The 21,402-nt window shown below is 33.5% G+C and overlaps 1 protein-coding gene across 1 annotated transcript in view; it reads left to right on the top strand.

The window, feature by feature from the left end:
• The first annotated feature begins 3,623 nt into the window (after nt 1–3,623).
• Nucleotides 3,624–21,402, top strand: part of Drat (Death resistor Adh domain containing target) — a 74,964-nt gene continuing 57,185 nt past the window's right edge. The window contains exon 1 of the mRNA XM_068386048.1: nt 3,624–3,810. The gene's annotated coding sequence lies outside the window, so the exon portion shown is untranslated. The remainder of the gene's footprint in view (nt 3,811–21,402) is intronic.

Genomic DNA, 21,402 nt, shown 5'->3' with positions numbered 1-21,402 from the left:
TATGCATACTGTATATATATATATATATATATATATATATATATATATATATATATATATATATATATATATATATATATATAGATATATATATATATATATATATATATATATATATCTATCTATATATATATATATATATATATATATATATATATATATATACATATATATATATATATATATATATATATATATATATATATATATATATATATATATATATATATATATCTATATATATATATATATATATGTATATATATATATATATATAGATATATATATATATATATATATATATATGTATATATATATATATATATATATATATATATATATATATATACATATATATATATATATATATATATATCTATATATATATATATATGTATATATATATATATATATATATATATATATATATATATATATATATATATATATATATATATATATACTTTTGAGATTAGGTTGGAGTTACCTTAATCTGTAAAAGCTATATAGAATTATGAAAGAAATATTGATTATTAAATTTAAGCACCAAATTATGTTTTTGATCGTTGAATGTTAGAATCGTCAATATTACGTAGTATTTTAGAAGCTCAATTCTTCCTGAGGCCAGACTGTGAAGTGATCTTTCTCATCTAGGGGTTAAATCTGTGGAACTTTAGAGGTTCGAATAAGTGAAAAAAAATTTTCTGTTGAACAGGTTAACGTAAGGCTCATTTCATAAATTAAGTATGACTGATGCTGTATATTTTGATGTTGTTACTAATCTTGATAATATATTTATAATTCTTTCAATTATTTCTCACTTTTTTGTATTCTTTATTTCTCTATTTCCCTACTGAACTAGACTACTTTCCCCATAAGAGGTTTTGAGTTTTTAACATCCTGCTTTTCCGCCCAGGGATGTACCATGGCTACTATTCTAATAATACTACTAATAACAATCTCTCAATAATGTTTATAAATATTCTTCTTAAAAGAGGTTATGGGAATTGTTACCTCCTGGAACACGACACAAAAATCCTCTTCTTTTCGTTCTCAACGAAACCTGTGTGAACCGTTCGGACTATTGCTTTTCTCCTCTGGTTGGGGTCATTTTATAGAAACAAACCTTGAGACTAAAGAGTCTTTCTGTGCAAACAACGAAACTTGGTCGTTTTCAGGAAGTGTATGGCATAAAGGAATGTTTTTTTTTTCTTTCAACTGGTTCGTTTAGAAGTGACCCTTGTAAACATAGCGTTCTGGCTTATAATTTGGATGTTACAAAATTTATCAATCTCGAAACCAAGAACTTAACAAGCAGCTCTTTAAGAAGTATCAATATGCGAAAAGATTTATTCTTTTCAATAGTACAGTTTCTTCAATGTATGATTAAAGAGAATAAGAAAACAAACCAGAATTAAGAACAATCTTCCGTAAAGTAGGAACCTACGTGGTTTTCAGAAGCAAAGGAAATATGCCGTCTAATGTGGAACAATAAATCTTGAAAAGGGTTTTATTTTTCTTTCGATCATTTTCGTTTGATTAATTTCATTTTCAAGATTTATGGATCAGGAGTGTAACTTAAATCGCACAAAGAAGTAAGTATATATTGTGATTATTATGGATGGATTACTACAGTCTCGTATTTTATGGCAGTGAGCTGAGAAAGAGAAGGATTAAGGTCAAGCCATTCGTCGCAAGGAGAGACACCCAAGTATCTGGGCCTTTCATTGCCCAACATTTCTTTTATTAGATTTGTGTACAAATCAAAATGGTTTCTTTAACTAGAATGATTTCCGCTGAAATACTTCAATTCGAAAAAAAAATCGAAAAAGAATAATTATATTTCTTCAATAAGGCCGATGTACTTACAACCTACATTTTATGACTTTACTGTAGTTTTCAAAATCACCCTCATGCCTTACACCGCCGTGAGAGAAGTAAAGACTGGTCTTCAACTCATTGCTGCAGATTTAAGTTATATTATAACAAATTCAACATTAAGGAGTCATATATATATATATATATATATATATATATATATATATATATATATATATATATATATATATATATACATATGTATAATATATGTATATATATCAATATATATATGTATATATATACATATATATATATATATGTATATATATATATATATATATATATATATATATATATATATATATATATATATATATATTATAAATATATAATATATATACTGTATATGTATATATATATATATATATATATATATATATATATATATATATATATATATATATACTGTATACATATACATAACATATATATAATATATATATATATATATATATATATATATATATATATATATATATATATATATATATATATATATATATATATAGCCAAACACTGGGTCTTTATGATGTATGGGGGATGTATAATTTTCTTTCCTATAGATGGCTACTTTTACACAGAACATGTTTAAGAATTTGTAGGTACTAAAAGTATTAACTTGAAAATAATATCTGAAATAAAACTGAACGCGTCTTGATTCAATGTTGAAGGTGCTTGACTGATTGCATTAATCTTCCTTAAAGGTATATCAGATATATTCAAGAATTCCTGGTATATACAGGATCTTTAGAATGGGAGTTTAATGAAAGACTGAAAAAAGCAAATAAGACAATGGCTATGTTAAGTAAAATTTGGAAATCAAATCGCCTGAAATTACATATAAAATCAGGCTATATATCAGTTGAGTAAGGTTGGTGTTGCTCTTTGAACATGAGTCATGGCATGACAATGAATCAATCTCCAACAGATTTTGTAGATTTGAAAACAAAACCCTCAGACGAATATTGGGAGTTAAATGGCAAGACAGGATTAGAAATAAAACTATAAGAGAGATTACTCGAGGGCCATATGTGGATGAGATCTTGGTGAGGGGTAGATGGAGATGAATTTGGGATGCTCTGCACACTCCCCAAGAGAGATTAGGTCACCAACTTTCAACTGGGTTCCACAAGGCAATAGAAGAGTTGGAAGAACCAGGCCTACGTGGCTGAGGACTATGAAGCGTGATGTAGATGATGAGTGGAAAAGTATTGATTTAAAAGCTCAAGAGGGAGACAACTGGCGAAATCTAACCGAGGTCCTTTGCGTCAATAGGCGTAGAAGGTGATGATGAATGATGAAGATTAACAACCAGTCCGTAACGTTTTGAACTACAGGGGTTTTACCTCTTACATGTCGGAGCTGGGGCATGAACACTACTACAAAATTATCTCTTTTTGGTCAGATACAAGCAGATGCATAAATTCCATCCAATTTTATTCTTATCTTTTATCAGAACTATTTTGAAAACCGTAGTTTCTCCGTAGAAAAATAATATATGTTTTGTGTTCACAGTTAAAGGTGAGTATTAATGGGTGTTCACGTGCTCTCTGCCTGTACATTAGTCATAGCTCTTCAAAAGAGAGAGAGAGAGAGAGAGAGAGAGAGAGAGAGAGAGAGAGAGAGAGAGAGAGAGAGAGAGAGCACTCGCACCATGGAACTGGAGACTCGCGCATAATCTAGCAGTTCTTGGCAACCCACTATCTCTCTTGCTCCGCCATGTTATATAAAGGAAGAGTGGGATTCGACACCGTGAGTACTAAGTTGCTGGTCGATACCCGTGAAAGGAGTGTGTCGGTGTAGCTTCTCGAAATCTTAAAGGTGTTTGTGTGATTTATTTCATAAAGATAAAAGCTGAAGTTCCCCTGCCCTGAATTGCTGGGTGTGAACCTAACTCAGGTATCTAATACCTAATCATTCAAGGATTAGGTAAGTAATATGATGAGCTTTTGTTTGATTGTTGATAGCATTGTTTTTATCTTTAAAAAAAGGCGGCTTCTCTTGCTCGCCTTATCACCTCCGTCCATCAGTGATCTTTGTTTTCATCGAATGTTTTTATATTAATGCAAAATATGTGGATTTTGCATAAAAGTTCAATACTGGTGGTTTGCGCGAGGCTGTGCTGAAACGATTTCCTTGTTTTAAGAGAGAAATATGGCCGCATATATTAAAGGGGACATTGGGTATCCAACATTCAATCACCTTCAAACAACATCCAAACAGTTGGTATGAATTCGTTTCTTTACCCTATCAGAAAACAAAACGGAAATAAAAGATACACGAATGCATAGAAAGACCTCTGAATTTCAAAATATTTGCAGCGGAAATTTCTAATTTCAAAACTATATCTAAATATTCCCTGAAAATTTGCTGTATTTATTACAGAGGAATTAATTAATTTGCTTTATCCATCCTATGATTTAAAAAAGGCATTATCGAGGCCAGGCCTATTTATCATGAGATACTAGTGACAGCAAGAGATTACAAAGATTATTCAGGGATATTATTCATAATAGCTCTGATAATTCCTCATATAGCACATCTGACTTCTTGTAACTTGTTTCCTTATCTTAAAACTGTTGGTGAATTGATATCTTAACTACATTTTTTAAAAAATGGTGAAATAAAAAAAAATATTACCAAAATATTGAAAAACATACTTTTGCCCCATTTTTGGTTTATTAATTCATGGTTTCAAAGAATGTCCAATCTCTCTCTCTCTCTCTCTCTCTCTCTCTCTCTCTCTCTCTCTCTCTCTCTCTCTCTCTCTCTCCCCTCTAATCCATAACAAAGATCCTAAAGTAGAATCGTTTTATGAACCAAATTCTATTTGGTAATATATAAGTATATAAGAGGGCAGTCAATTTTGCGATTTTTTTCATCAATCTTAGAAGGAAGGGGTTTGGACAATGATTGTCACATGCGTATATTTTCCCGCTGTTTCAGCTTTTGTATTGTGTGTTATATCAATAATGCTAAATACCGATAAAGTCTTGAACAGATGAAAATAAATAAATAACAAAGATATGACGGAAAAGAAATAAAGAAATGGCCGCTCCTGTATTCTTCACTGTATCTCTTATCAACTCCCGTAGTATCGAGTTTGTTCAGCTCGGGACCTCTGGCGGTGACCCTGTTGATTCTTGGCGTCCGTCTGATGCGCCCCATTCCTGATTTCCCATTCCAGTTCGAGTCAGTCAGACTCGTGAGGCAAAATCTCCTGAATCCAGTGCAGATACGAGTTCGGTTCACTATACGAAGTTGAGTCACATCTGGAATTATAGAGCATCTATTCCAGTTACAGTCATCACCCAGTCTCTCTCTCTCTCTCTCTCTCTCTCTCTCTCTCTCTCTCTCTCTCTCTCTCTCTCTCTCTCTCTCTTTAGACCGTAAGAAATGCTTTCTGTCAACGCACATCCAAGTAAATTAAAAGGTGTGGGTGCAGTCCGTAGATTTTTATGGATAAATATCTAACGAGTGTGCAGACAACAGACCTCCAATTGAAAATAGGTGGGACGCAGGGGCGGGGAAGGGGTTAAACCTGTCATTCATGACAATTAGTGAAATTTTCTCAGTGTGTTGCAGCAGTATTTTGTTACTCTTGGTCCTGAACCAAATGCACTAACATCTCGTTTTCATTTAAGAACGATTCTTTGTTTTCCTGCTGTAGATCATTTAAGAGCAGCTAATGCACAAACTACTTAGAGGTACAGAAGAATGTCCTTTGAAATAAGCAGGAAAAACAATAGTTTAATGATAATTTCGATAGCAAAGGCAAAGGCAAAGGCAAAGGCAAAGGCAAAGGCAAATTTTATTCTATCGACCCCTTCCGGAGTATGAGAATTACAAAATTACACAGATATATATATTTTACACAAAAACTACAAAAAGAAGAGACCAATAGATTACAACTATATTTATGTACACATATATTCAGTAAGTACATAATTAACGCATAAAAGGTATTCTGACAAAGGAAAGTACATACATTGAAAAATAATACCAGAATAATGAAAATCCTAGAAAGTATTAAATCTAAAATAAAGACATTATAAGGTTAACAAACCTTGCAAGTCTTTTCAGTTCTCTAGCATTACTTGTATTGAGGAGCAGACTGAATTTAAAAGTGGTAGGTCTTCTACAATAGTAGGGCTTTAGGTATCTCTCTCTTATTTCTCTAATGACAGGACAAACTAAAACATAATGGTATTCATCCCCAACTTCAATGCCGTTGCATAGTGTGCAAGAGTGCGGATTTTCTTGCCTAGAATATCTTTCAGTTGCTACAGGAAGTTTGTGGGTACCACACCTATATTTACTAAGGGCAATTCTTTCTGGAATATCTAAATTTATAATATACTTTTCTTGGCCAAATTCTGTCTTAAAAAGTTTATAATTACTACACAATATATTTCTTTCTACTTCTGCATACCACTGTTGTCTCTCTATATCTTTGAGTTTCATTTCTAGGCTATTTATTATCCACGTGTGATTGAAATTTTCTGGATGCTCCCATATATTTGACATACCACATGAATCAAGGATAGTTTTAATTTTATGGATCCAACTAGACTTATACTCATTCGACTCGTATAGAATTCTAAGAAAACGATAAAAAACATTTGACAATTTAGACGCCTTTGATTTTACAATTCTCAACCAAAATCCAATCATCCGTTTGCAAATAGATATTTCAATTTTGAATCTGCCAAGATCCCCATATACCATGCAGTTTGCTGTTCGCTTGTTCACACAGAGCTGATTTTTCATGAACTTCTTGTGAAATGCTTCAACATGATCTAGTTTGTGGTAACCCCATATTTCACAACCGTAAGTCAAAATTGGTACAACTAGAGCATCGAATAGATCACAGTTGATATCAATGGGTAATTCAAGTTTTTTACATTTAATTAACATACTAAATAGTGCTCTACGTGCTTGAATGACTTGTTTCTTAATAGCTTTATCCATTTTACCATTATAATTGAACGTAGTACCAAGGTAAATATAATCATCTACAATTTCGATGCTCTCCTCACCATATTTAAAATTCGGGACATTTCTAACTTTTCCTCTAGAAAATACAACTACTTTAGTTTTTGAAACATTAATTTGAAGTTTCCAAGTATCACAATATTCTTTTACTTTGTTTAAGGCGTTTTGTAATTCCTTTGGGGATTCAGCCATTACAATAGTATCATCAGCATAAAGTAAAACATAAATACGCAAAAACATTTCTATATCAATACTACTTAATTTTTCATTTATTTCCCTTGAACACATATCCATCCCATTATAACCCCCGCTAAGAAAAGACTCGAAATCATTTAGGTAGATGGCAAAAAGTAATGGGGAAAGATTCTCACCTTGTCTTACACCTATGTTACATTCGAAAAAGTTAGAAATTTTGTGATTCTGCTTTACACATGATTTTGCATTATTATACATATTATATATGACAGCCATAACATTACCATTAATGCCATGTGAGATTACTTTTCCCCACAAGGACGACCTGTCAACCAAATCGAATGCTTTTCTGTAATCAACGAACAAACAGTATATTCTCTTTTTTCGATGGAGATAGAAATTAACAAGTGAATGCAATACAAAAATATGATCTAGAGTACTATATCCCTCCCTGAAACCAGCCTGCTCCTCACCAAGTTGACCAGTGCTGTCAATATAATCAGTCAACCTTTTATTGACACAAGCGGTAAAAAGCTTCGCTACACAGCTCAGTAGTGTGATACCCCTGTAGTTATCTGGGTCGTTAGGGGATCCTTTTTTCTTAAATATGGGTTTTATTATCCCTATACACCAATAATATGGAACAACTGAGGAGATCAACACAATGTTAAAAATTTTGCATATAACATTTAGCATATCATGAGGGCAATTTTTAAGGAACTCATTTATGATATTATCAATACCACATGCTTTTCTACTCTTAAGTTTTCTTATTTGAATTTGTATCTCATCTACTGTAAAAACTCTATTTAATTCTTCGTTTACTAACTGATTAATAATGCTTGGGTCGAAATTATCAGGGTGTTCACTATCATCAGGTTCAACATTACCTCGACTGAGTTTAGCAAAATAATCTCGAAATGTTTTAAGTGCAATTTTACAAATCAGCTCACTCTTATCAGTATTCTTTAACAAATCCCAATAATCCTTACTACTACTTTTTCTCAGATTTCTAACATTTCTATGAAATTTTTTTCTGAAAGATTTCTTAGCTTTATTAATTATTCTCTTATATTTTTTAGCTCTAGCTTTCAGTTCGTTTCTAGCTTCATTTGTTTTGATTTTCTTAAGCCTGTTTTTTACTTTCATATATTCAGTTCTTTTACTAGAACAGTCTTTGTCAAACCATGGTTTGCTAACCTTTTTGCAATCCCCAGTTTTAGACTTATTTTGATAAACTTTTTTACAAATTCCAATGTGTTTAGCAGGGTCAATATATAATTTTCCTAAATCTTTTACAATATCATCCATAATATTCTGGGTTACATTCAAAGGGTTCAGTGAATCTAATTTCTGGTCTAATAAGTTAATATCTCTAGTACTGAATGCTTCCATATACTCATTTTTTATGTCATTTGTCCATTTTGTTTTAAGTTCTTCATATTCAGAATTATTCATATCATAGGTTTCCTTACTATCTAAATCTAAATTTTCCTCCTCCTGTATTTCCGGTGGTCTCATATTACAAGTCTCTTCCAACCGTAATACCATAGAGAGGGCCGAGTGAGTATCGGACAGACACCTGTCATATTGCTCAACATTAAAATCCGTAATACTACTCATAAGTTTAGGAGAAACAATAAAATAATCAATACAACTTTTACCATTAGCTGTGAAACAAGTGAAATCCCCCACGCCACTGTCCCCCCCAAACCTCCCGTTAACTACCTTAACGTCAAGCATTTTACACAGTTCAATTAAGTTACGACCATGGTTATTAGTAATAACATCACTGTTATAGCGATCTGTGCTAAGACCAAGAGTTTCTAATTCCCTTTTGGAGCTAAACAGACATTCATCAATAAAATCATTTAAATCGATATTTTGTAAAGGGTCGTCATCTATAAAGTCATTAAGTAAGCCTGTTCTTGAGTTAAAATCACCAGCTAATATAATTGGTAACTCATATTTTACAATCAAGTTCATAAGATCATCAGCAATAACATCAAAGATATTAGATGAACAATAAGGTGATCCCTCGTGTGGAATATACAAAGCACAAATAATAATATCATTCTGTGTTTCCCTACATTGAAATCTTACACATAATAAGGAATCAGACACTGTGTCTTCGATCAATGTTACACTATTTTCCCCATCTCTTCTAATTAACATACAGATTCCATGTATACCTCCATACGGAAGTGTAATATCATTTTTTTTCTTAATAAAATGCGAGTACCCAGGAAACAAGTCATCGTCGATATAATGGCATTTAGTTTCAGATAAACAAATAAAATCAAAATCTTGTATAAATATCTCAAGTATACCAAATTTGGCTTTACTGTGTAGTCCATTAACATTCAAACTAGCTATCTTCAGCTCAGAGAATGACTTATATTTTGCATAGCTTTTATCCAAGTTATCTTTGTTGCTATCAATTCCATTTCCACTGTCCTGTCTCGTTTCCGTATCCGTTCCATTTATGAAGGGGTCGCACTTATCCTATGTAAACTGTAGGAAGAATCATATCTTTAATAGAAGCAGACTATTTGATGGAAGCTGATTAGGGAATTACAAACATTAAATCCTTTATGTAAATTATGTGGAATGTATTTGTTTATGTGTGTAAGCGAGAGAAAGATAGAGAGACAGATGTGTGTGTAGAAATATAAATTGTTGATACGTAATTGGCAGAATAGATTTCTGAGTGTGTACACATGTTTATGTATATTTGCCTAATTAGTGTTAGGGGGAGAAGATATGGACTTGGAGATGATTATTTGTACTTTGCAGAGAAAGAAGCCTTGAATGGACCCACTTATCGAACTCATATAAGAGAACTGAAGTCTGACAAATGTTTCCCCATTTTTGTTGGTGGCCACAAAGATTAACCCTTCTACTTCAGATAACCAATGTGTAAGGTTTCTTTTTTTTTTTTTTTTTATTCATAAATAGACAGTTCCAAATTTTGTAGATTGTAAACGTTGACGAACTATTCCTAATTAATTAGATACGTCGACATCCCGACGTTAAGAGATGAGCACAATGTAAATGTAATATTGTAGTTGTAACAACCTGTAAGTGATTTGTCACTTTATTTGTGACTTCCGGAAGATCCTCTGTAAACTTGTCTATCGCAACGTCCATCTTAGTCTGTCCTACATTTCATGAAAGCTACAACTACTGGGTTGTAAAAATATAATCATGAAATGTTATTTGTTATAAAGACTGCGATACAATACCAAAATTTTCCTTAGTTAAAAATGAATGAAACTGGTTTGATACGATATTTCGACAGAAGCGATTTTGTATTAGGCATAGGATCCTTGGAACCACAAATAGGCCTAATATTGGGATATTGTGACCATTTCTTTGGAAGTCCAGACACAGAATTCATCCCTGCCAAAATTCGAATAAAACACGATTTGTTCTCTTCAAAAAATGCTGAAAGGAAAGAAATATTGGCCAAATATATTATCCATGCCTGAATTATTTACAACATTTGAATATAAGAGATGGAAGTTTTGACGATTAAAGTTTTGACGATTAATCAGTTTCGGTTCCCATATTAATTCTTACTTTCTCCTGTTTCGTCGTTTTCGTCGTAATTAGATGAGTCCGTGAAGTCAAAGAATGGCAGTAGTTAATACGCCTTTGTTTTTTAATCAGTTGAGACGATGTGATCTAGATTTCATTGCCTATGGAAAAACTCCTCAAGATCTGAAACACTTTTGTAAAGGCAAGCAATGTGATCTCGTCCATTATAGAATTCTGCTGGTATCAATCGGAATAACACTTATTGTTAACTAAATTGATATCCAGTTAATTAGTTGCAGGGATTATGAGTTTTGCTAGAACCGGCCAAAGTTGGTCACATCCGATCCAATGAACGGTGTTCTACATTAAATGAAATATATAACAATATCAGGGAAGTAGAATCACTGGTGAAGATATACAATGTTGAAGCTTTCTGTTTAGAAGAATTAGTCATTAGAAGGAATAAGTCTTCTTAAACCCGATTTTTCATGAAAGGTGTTACTTTGCAGCATTGCCGTTCTTCCTATCTGTTCGCAGTTGACGTTACCGTTGGTTCCCCTGAGTTGTTTTTATTCATTGTTGCTCTTCTGATGAGCGTGTGGTGGAAACTAAAAGGTAGATCGCTTCCAAATCTTAGGGGAAGTTCTTTTATGAATTGCTGTTCTTTAATCATAAATCATTTCATTGCATTATTACATTTGGTAGTTTTTATCATGTCATCGACATTGATGAATGACTCTATTCCAGTTGTCTTGTATTGCATCAATTTTTGACTCTGTGTAAAGACAGATATTTTCCTGACAAAGATTATCAACGAATATGATCTCGCTAGAAAAAGCGAGACGACTCTCATCTGTGATAATCCTCCAGTTCTTGAGTTCCTATTGTAAATTGGGCAACTCCTCGTCTTCTTCAAGAACTTGAATATGTAAAAGTTTAGGTGTGAATGAAAATGTTTACCTTTCACGATATGCGTAAACAACTTCAGGGTGTTGGACAGATGGCTGCGTGACTAAGGTCTTGTCGGCCATCTCTTCAAACCGGCTACTGTTCACCGTTAAAAGCTGCTTTCTTTGAGCGGTTTCGATCTTATAGTTCTATGGTGTAGGCTACTGACTGCCCAGATGACTTTAATGATTGATTCTCCATAACGGGGCTTCTAGAAGCGATGTAGTCATTGCCGATATGGACTATTTTGCTTATTTGATGATGGTTTATCTGAAATTTTTGTTACAAAATGCGATACCTGAACAAATAAATGGAAACCATTATAAGGTTTCTTTAAGTAATTTTGGTACCATCATACTTGTGAATGATAGATAATAACAGTAAATTGTTGTTATGATTAAGTCCAGAGAATCGAGTAAAATAACTGAAAGCAAATAAGTTCCTAATTTGTCTCTTTCCACTTTTTAATAATAATAATAATAATAATAATAATAATAATAATAATAATAATAATAATAATAATAATAATAATAATAATAATAATAATAATATTAATAATAATAATCAAGTTGTAGTTCCCTTGGGTACGTGGGTGACTTCCACTGGTAGACTGAAATTCAATCGTCAACCCAACTAATTTTTCAAAGAAACCACTAAAACACGTGTCTGACCGGTCCCTCCCCCATCGCTTCTGTTAGTGAAATGGACTTTGAGGTCAGTGTTCAAACTGAAAATTTTTGGATTGCGTTCTATCCCAGTCTATTAGCCACAACTCCACCCAACTTGCTTAGATACTCGTCTAGCACCAGCTCTTTCAAAGGAAAAATGGAGATGTTGAAAAGCAACACCAAAGTAATTGGATGGATGGAAATACAATCAAAGTGCACAGGGGCTCAATTCGAGGTACCAGTCCAAAATGATTTTAGTCGTATAATCTATTTTTATTTTTGTTCTATTGGGGTAAACCGTTCATAAAAACTTTTTTTCCAATCAACGGTCTCATGTTCCAAATTTCCCCCGTCTTCCTACAGTATCGTGGAAGCTATTCAAGGTCAATTCAAGTATGGAGAAGAAGAAAGATAAGGAAGATAGGAGCAACACTCTTTGTAGAGTTAGAGTAGTTGAAGAGGAAGAAAACGATAAAAAGAAAACGAAGCTGTCAAGTACTATAATGATTTTTGACATTAAGGGGAAACGAAAGTACACCATATTGCTATAGTGCGACTGTAGTAATATACGAAGAAACATCTAGTATTTGGAAGAATTAATTCTTGAATAAGGAAAAAAAAAGAAAACAATATAATTCTGTCTAAATAATTCCGCTAAGGACAATGGCCGTCCCAAATCAATCTTGAAATAGCATTTCTTTTAGCATTTGAAGTGATACGGGGATTCGATTATAGGATTATAGACGACTAAAAAGTACGAAGCCTTCACACACACACACACACACACACACACACACATATATATATATATATATATATATATATATATATATATATATATATATATATATATATATATATATATATATATATATATATATATATATTGGCCATGGCACCCGCTACCCGTTGAGATACTACTGCTAGAGAGTTAAAAGGCCCTTTGACTGGCCAGACAGTACTACATTGTATCCTTCTCTCTGAATACAGTTAATTTTCCCTTTGCCTACACAGACACCGAATAGTCTGGCCTGTTCTTTACAGATTCTCCTCTGTCTTCATACACCGGACAATACTGAGATCACCAAACAATTCTTCTTCACCCAAGGGGTTAACTACTGCATAGTAATTGTTCAGTGGCCACCTTCCTCTTAGTAAGGGTAGAAAAGACTCTTTAGCTATAGTAAGCAGCTCTTCTAGGAGAAGGACACTCCAAAGTGAAACAATTGTTCTCTAGTCTTGGGTGGTGCTATGGCCTCATGTACCATAGTCTTCCACTGTCTTAGGTTGGAGTTCTCTTGCATGAGGGTACACTCGGGCACTCTATTCTATCTCATTTCTCTTCCTGTTCTTTTGTTAAAGTGTTTATAGTTTATATAGGAAATATTTTAATGTTACTGTTCTTAAAATATTTTATTTTTCCTTGTTTCCTTTCCTCACTGGGCTATTTTCCTTGTTAGGGCCCCTGGGCTTATAGCATCCTGCTTTTCCAACTAGGGTTGTAGCTTAACAGGTAATGATAATATTAATAACATTAACAATGATAATATGTAGATAGATAGATAGATAGATAGATAGATAGATAGATAGATAGATATATAATAGCGTTGTCTCACCTGCGCTATATATGTTTTTAATAAACAGTTTAATTAGAATAAAACTCACACTTTGGCTTTCAATAAATTCCCAAGAAGTATTTTCTTCCCGGAAGCATAAGAGCTGTCAGTTTGAGCACAGCTTCCTTCGTTTTGGGACGTTTCGTAGAAAAACAGAACTGCAGTCACTGCTGCAATCCTGTATTCATCCTATAAGTCTGAAATCGATGATAAATTAACGATAGCTTCCTAGCAACTTCATACGCCTTCAGAGATACTGATGAAATATAGATACCAGCATAATAAAACGTAGGCTAATACATGCTCTAAATCATAGATATTTTTTGTTTCAAAGATTTATAATTAATGAGACTTTAACATAACTGCATAAAGAATTTGGCAGGCACATTTTAGACGGTATTTGCTACTAGAGCTCACAATTCGACAGCGAAGATATTTCATTAACGTGTTTTTTTTTTTTTTTTTTTTTTTTTTTTTCGAAGATACTTGTAGATACTTCAGGCTCAAATTCGATCTAGAAATAAGAATATTTCAATGATTTTCTTGGGCAAATATCCACGAATTCCGAAATAACACATTTCACTTTTTTGAGTTTCCCGGTAGAGATGGACAATATATTTTCACAGATTCGTGGAATGTGACACAATGAAAGTTTTTGCTGATTAAATGGTCGTGGGAAGGGATGTTTATTTTTGATCATTCTCTTATGCTGAGCGTCCATTTAATAAAATGACAGGTATCTGAAATACTTCTACTCCCTGAGTGCAAATTTCGTTGGGTAAGATTCTGATATATATATATATATATATATATATATATATATATATATATATATATATATATATATATATATATATATATATATATATATATATATATATTTTTTTTTTTTTTTTTAACTAAAAGGAAGGTGGGTGAACGAAAAGGGCGACCATTTCGCTAGCTAAATATGGTAGGGGAAAGTTGTTTTAGCCAAATTTTCTAGAGATTCTGGAGACAGTAATTTCGATACATTCTTCCTTTGAAAAGAATTTCATACTAAAGAATATATACCATCTATTGATAAGTAGTAATCAATATTGCTATAAATGGAGGTGAGAGTTTTTAAAAACTTCTATCATGAAAAATGGGTTTTGGCCGGTTTATGTTTGTTATCTAAGCTTTGTAAGAATCCTCACTGAAGACAATTTCGAAGACTGACAGACAGAATTAGAGGTGCTCAAGATTCCCCGCTGCCTTGCTTCCTATTGCATTTCGATACACTGCAGCCACATCATGTAGCCCCTGTCCAATACACTTTGCTTCTCATGAATATCTTTAAAATGTAACATTGGCAGATCTGACCTAATTTGGTGGGATCATACCGGAAACTAAATCTCCATAAAAAGTAGGTATGGGCTGTTGAAATAGTTTGCGCTGTAGAGAGAGAGAGAGAGAGAGAGAGAGAGAGAGAGAGAGAGAGAGAGAGAGAGAGAGAGAGAGAGAGAGAGAGAGAGATAATATTTTGGAAGTGCGTTCATGACAATCTCTTTCTATCCATTATTTGACGTAAAAGACTTGCTGCTAACCTGCGTATGTTGCGTGCCTGCGTGGCGGCACGGCAAGCACTTCCAAATAGTATTAAATAGACTGGGTGGTTGTGGGTGGGAAGGGAAGGGCTGGATGTAGACACCAAGGGGAGAGGTAGACTCGATCTCCTGCGGGAGGAGGAGGGAAGTTGTTCTATCACGTGGCTACGTCGTGGTTGGAGCCCCGTATTGATCGCTAGTGACTTTCCTTGCCTCCTTCCCCCCTTTCTCAACCCCCCCCCCCTCCCCGCATCTCTCGCACACACCCCGTCTACCTCTCACCCATCAGACAATTGAAGCATTGCAACATTAAAAACAATATTGCATAACAGGCTGAGGAATATGGCACTGCATATCCACCTCAATATTTAGCTCTGCCTTTGGAATACCTAACTTTCGTGAGAGGGCACATCTCCCTTATTTTCAAGTGTTTTTTGCATTCCTAAAGATTTCTCTGGAATATAACACTTTCCTAGATTTAACATTTAAAGAGTAAATAGCTTTACAAATTGTTGCAAATGCTACAATTCTGTAAATTTGAAACGGAAAACAATAGAAAATAGTTCCATAGAAAACCCGCCTCTCTTCTCTCCGGTGTAAACAAAGGAAGACGCATGCGCCATGTGATCATGTTCGTGGACCAAGTGAACTTTCCATTTGTTAAACTGGAGAAAGACTGACTACGTGACCTACTTGGAGTTACAGGCCGGACTTGTGTGTGCGCCCCTACTCTACTAGTCAAAATACCCCTCGTTAGGGATGCCATGTCTCATTAGAAAGGAGAGCAAAAGGACAGCGTTGTCTTTGCTAAACTATCGGAGTGATGCCAGCGAATTTAGGCCATTAGGCTTATAAGCTGAGGATTTATAATCCTACGGTATGCTGTATGGTCAACTTCTGGGTCGGACTTATTTATATTTTCGTCATGATATTGTAATATACAAGGATATAACTTGGTTTTAACGCTCGTAAACAATTTTAGTAGATAATTGTATAACAATAGTTTCGTAAATTGTTGTAAGTTGAACTGTGTTTTAGGTTTTTTCCGTCATTATTCTTAATTCATTTTTATCAGTATTTCTCCCCTCATAAACGTATTTTCTTGTATTGCTTAATAATACCGAAGGTTATAATTATCTTGCTCATTAACAATAATTCAAAAGTAATCGACCGTATTGTTTATGTAGATATTAAAAGTGTAGGGAGGCCAATAGTAATGATAAGATAATACAGTGCAGGTGTACGCAGAAGCCGTGCGTTATGCAGCACGAATGAGATAATTATGTAAAACAAAACTTGACTTCCTTTACTCCAAGTGATGAGAGGAATCTTGTGAGAAAATCAAGATATCCATCGTTAAGATGTTTCTCGGGTTCTAAAGCTGTCTTTCAGATCTCAGTCTTCAATTAAATCATATAACAAAACCATCTGAAAGTAAAACTCTTTCCTGGCGCTAAATGATTTGTCATAGAATAAACAGCAGATTTGTATATATTAATGGTAAGCATATGACTCAAATTAAGGTCCAAGATGGTACAACTAATCACTTCCATGATGCCACTGCCGTTCTTTTTCTCGCCCTGCACGCCAGATGGCATAACTAAACCATTGACAGAACTAACTCAGTCATATCCAACAAATGATTTCTGAAATCTGGATGAAGAAACTGTGCTTCTTTAAAGAGAGCATGTTGGGCCTTTCAGCATCCCCGTCTCTGTCAACTGAGTCATCAGAGGTGACATGTTCTGTGACCTGACACTGGTTTATGACCAATATTTGCAATAGTTTGATAATGCCATAGGCTTTCTATGTTTCCCCTTCCATTGCATGAACGTATAATAACAATAACTCTATTTTCTTTTGAACATATTTATCTATTTACTTGGATTAATCTCTCTTTTATTTTTCGTTTAATTTAATTTTCCATAATTGTCATTGAGTTTGACCCAGCTGCGAAGTCATTATTCTTTATGGGTAGGATCAAAATAAGCAGAGAAAACACCCGAGTGCGTACTGGCACGTATATATATATATATATATATATATATATATATATATATATATATATATATATATATATATATATATATATATATATATATATACTATATGTGTGTGTTTATCTGAGAACCCACCGGCGGAGAGATAACCTTATCATTATATCTCTCTGCACTTTTGAGTTTTCAGATTTTTCTTTACACGAATGGTGTCCGAATTTTAAGATATTTGAAATATGAACCCTGTAATTTGGCCTCATGCCAACCATACTGTAAGAATTGAAATGACTAAGAAGGTAATCTTTTTTAATGGCACCATCTGCCAGTTGAATAAATTTCCTTATTGCTGCGTTTTTATCATAAAAACCGTATCACTGACAGTGGCATGGAATCTCGTGAACTGGTTCTGACAACAAAATTGTTGAGCGTTGCTTCATAAGTAGAGCCCAAATGGTACGACTTTGTACGACTTACACTTGTTATTTACAATAGTAAATATTATGAGGATGTTTAATGTGTAAATGCTGATGGTAATTTCAACGAAAACCTCAGAGATTGTTTAAGAGAGATTTATACATCCATGCAGAATTCTATGAGACGAATAACTGAAAGAGATTATGGCATGACGGAGCATGTATTAAATATTCTCTATCTGCCAGTTAATGTACTGGTGTAACTGCACAGTGCTTAGGAGGCATGTACAACTGTAGGAAAATCTTATCTGCTGTTATTGAAAATATTTATAAAATTACAAAGTACTGTGCATTCAATTCCTGTAACCTTAACTACCATCTTGTGGGAGCTGACTTTAAGTGAAAGATGACAACTTATAAGGTATCTCAATTGATAATTGCAATCAGGGAATTTATACTCAAAAGAAAAGTTTCAACATGAATTATATGTGGAAACTTTTGTAGTCTTTAGAACACTAGTTTTTAAACTAGAATCTTGTAATTCCTTTTATCGTGCTGCAACCCGAGGTTCCTTGACATAAACGTCCAAGACAATGTTGCTGAGAATTTACTGCCTTCCTCTCATCCCTGTTTTATGGGAATCCTTTAAATTAGACCGGCTTAATGAAGCTGTGTCCTTTGACCTAGAGGGGAAAATATATCTTAACTCTGCCATCAAATTTTGCCTTTACCTTTAATATAAACAACTAGATAGAGGTTGAGTATTACATACGTACAGTATATGCTATTTTTACTTTAGAATATTGAACTGCATAATAAAAGGAAAGAGAATCAAGAGAAAGAAATCGAAGCTTTAGTCCCAATCTATAGAAGTCATTCTTTCGTGCATTGATTGTTCAAAGGAATAACCTTTCAACGTCACCGAGAATTACGACATTTAACTGTTATTGATACTATTATTATGGAATAGATTACACTACCTTTGAGAAAATAGATCTGAATTATATATGCACATATATATATATGTACATATATATATATATATATATATATATATATATATATATATATATATATATATATATATATATATATATATATATATATATATATATATATATTTGTGTGTGTGTATGTGTGTGTAGATATATAGTGATTATATATACAACAATAACAACAAATGCGGCCATTTCTAGTCCACTGCAGGACAAAGCCTCAGACATGTAATTAGTCATGTCTGGGGTTTTGCCATTATCATTAACACACTAGCCAACTCCAGATTGGTGATGGTAGGAAACCTTTGTCTGATCGATCGCTCACAACAAATCAACATAGTAGGCTATGCGCTATGGGTGGCCCTGATTAGTACAGCTTTGCTGATCAGGTGATACAAAAACCTTTTCACCACGTTAAGGTATACCAACTCAGAAGGGGATATATATATATATATATATATATATATATATATATATATATATATATATATATATATATATATATATATACATATATGTGTGTGTGTTTATCTTAATCATGTACGAGCATATACCTATTGCAAGTGGAATGAAATGCAAAAATACTTGTAAATACAACTGCACTCAAAGTATTGAAGAATAACCTTGGGATAAACAAATGAAAGCTGCAAGTGAATTTTTTTTTTTTTTTATGATTTGACGAGCAATAGTTACGAATATTGGAACACACAGTATGACTATTCTCACACTCTTTCAAACGGGAGCGGGTGCTAACACTTATGTAGAGATAGAGTATGATGTTTCTTACTTGGAAATTGAAAATGAAATGGTGCAATATGGAATATGATCACAGGTAAAAAAAAAAAAAAAATTAAAAAGGTTAAGTGAACTGTTAGTAAAAATTAAAGATCACGGTCTATCCGAACGTAAATTCACTCAGTATCAAATAAGAGACTAAAAACTCCGCCGTACATCTGTAATACATCTGTGTCAGTTTAATATGTTAAGAGTTGGCTGTGCGTGCGTTTAAGTAAAACAGAGAGAGAGAGAGAGAGAGAGAGAGAGAGAGAGAGAGAGAGAGAGAGAGAGAGAGAGAGAGAGAGAGAGAGAGAGAGAGAGAAAGAGCGAGTCATATCTAAAGCTTGGCTAATTCAATTTGAGAGTGCATCGTGAAGCTTATTACAATAGTAGTTAAATATTATGACTTTAAATGTATTTGGTTATGAAAGGAAGTCTGCAATAATATCCTACCAGCAATGCAGTTCACTCATAAATGCATATCCATCCCATGAACACAGCACAAACTAGCGACTGGGTGCAACCTCTAATCTTTAACATGATCTGCCCTCCAGCATTGTGAATGACCGCCACCGTGTCACAGCTGATTCATAAACAAAATTATTCATAAAACACATCATAGGTAATTATATTACCTTAAATATTGATGCACGCGGCTGCCGTACGCAGCACATCCATGTACGTACCACTTACCAGAACAGAGGAGCAATGAGATAATGTTCAATAGCGAGCAAAGCGAGTCTCGGCAGAGCAGAGACCATTAGGTGTCGGCCAATTACGATGCTTGTGGGCAGAGCGAGTTAAAGATGAGGGGCGGCATCCAATGGCAGCATCCATTCACACATGACATCATCAGTATGGGTTCGTGGGCGAGCAATGAACTCCGCAGAACTATCACTTTAACGGAAGCGGTCTTATTTTCAATCGTTAGCACAGTTCATTCTTCGTTTCTTTTAGTCCACACCATCATGTAAAGAAAACACGCACACCAACACCATAAGATGACATCAAATAAACATCATTGAAAAATAACGTATTAAGCTCGGATTTTACCATAGCTGAACTTTAGCATGACGTCACCCGATTTGTATGACAACATTATTCAATCTGTACGATTATTCTAATGTTATCCTCCTGCAGTAACCATTCGTAAAGTCATCTAGTTGGTGAGAGTGGCTGCGAATGGCAGTCTATTCTTTAGCAACTGGCAGAATATTTTTATTTTGCTGATAGAAGCCATAAAGGGAGCGCTTTGCAGATTGTCTATTGTTTCAAGAATTGATATTATTTATAAACTGAAGAAAAAAGCATGAAGTAGTATAGTATAGATTGTAGTATAGATTCATGTAAATTTCTATATATAATTTTGGGAATCGTAATGTTTTAGGATTATCTATGTTCAAAGGTAAATATTTTTAGCATTTACTTGATTATTAATGTATTTGTGATGATAGCATAACTGTATATATTTAAGCAGTAATCAGTAATTATCTTCAGAAATATAATGTTTCTTCTCAATTCTATTGTATGAAAATGTTCCCTTCCATCACTTGTCATTTTATTAAAAAAAAAAAAAAAAAAAAAATTGAGAAAAAAAATTTACAGAAATTATTGGTCATAGTATTTAAAGTAAAATTTCCCATATTAGTTAATATTCGAAGAAAGCTGATTAAGGAACCGATTGATTGACTTTTTTTACAGAGAGAGAGAGAGAGAGAGAGAGAGAGAGAGAGAGAGAGAGAGAGAGAGAGTTTTTTCTCCTTCGGGGCCCTTATATGCAATTTTCTTCCACCCATGTAACATTGGCAC

Source organism: Palaemon carinicauda, chromosome 1 (assembly GCF_036898095.1).
Source record: "Palaemon carinicauda isolate YSFRI2023 chromosome 1, ASM3689809v2, whole genome shotgun sequence".
Taxonomy (NCBI): domain Eukaryota; kingdom Metazoa; phylum Arthropoda; class Malacostraca; order Decapoda; family Palaemonidae; genus Palaemon; species Palaemon carinicauda.
This window is presented reverse-complemented; position numbering and strand designations above follow the sequence as displayed.